The sequence below is a fragment of the Crotalus tigris genome, unplaced genomic scaffold (assembly GCF_016545835.1).
Source record: "Crotalus tigris isolate CLP2741 ecotype Arizona unplaced genomic scaffold, ASM1654583v1 scf7180000018431.187111, whole genome shotgun sequence".
In the NCBI taxonomy this organism is placed as follows: domain Eukaryota; kingdom Metazoa; phylum Chordata; class Lepidosauria; order Squamata; family Viperidae; genus Crotalus; species Crotalus tigris.
The window spans coordinates 174,968-175,823 of record NW_024096998.1 but is presented as its reverse complement, the minus strand read 5'-3'; positions in this window follow the sequence as shown (position 1 = coordinate 175,823).

Here is an 856-nt window from a genome sequence, read left to right as displayed (position 1 = left end):
TCTCTCTCCTGGTAGCTAACAAAGTGGGGAGAACCCGTGGCTTAGAGGTTATAACATCTGCCTAACATGCAGATAGCCCAGGTTCGAATCTCAGAAGAGTAAGTTTGGCTGATGAGGGTTAAAGGAACCCGAAATAGCTATACCATTCTCTCTTTATTCTTTGTTAGCAAAACCTAAAACCTAAAAAATGTAAAATGATGTCGCAGTTAGTGACTGCTGCTTGTGGATGGCTCTAGATTGAGCTGATACAGGCAAAAGAAAAGAAAAGAAAGAAGATTTCTTTCTCCCATATCTGGGCTGACAGGGTGTTCATTCAAGGTAAAAAAATCTCCTCCCCCTGTCTCTCTCCTGGTAGCTAACAAAGTGGGAGAGAACCCGTGGCTTAGAGGTTATAACATCTGCCTAACATGCAGATAGCCCAGGTTCGAATCTCAGAAGAGTAAGTTTGGCTGATGAGGGTTAAAAGAACCCGAAATAGCTATACCATTCTCTCTTTATTCTTTGTTAGCAAAACCTAAAACCTAATATATATATATATATGAAAGTTGAGTGTAGCTAATATCTCTCTGCAGCTACATTGCTTTCTTTTTATGACCCTGTAATCCCTTTATTCGGGGTGGAGTCAGGGTGACTGAATGGAGCTGAGCTAGATGCCCTTCCTGATGCCTATGTAGAGTTCTCAGCAGATATTTTCTCTTTGCGCCCTGATAGAGAAACATCTACCACTGCCTAAGATTGAACTTTATGAGTGGGAGGCAAGCATCTCCAAGCCACCATGCTGTTCCTCTTTGCAGACACATTAGTAAATGCATAACGACATTCGTCTTGTCATTAATGGTATATTTCAATACACATG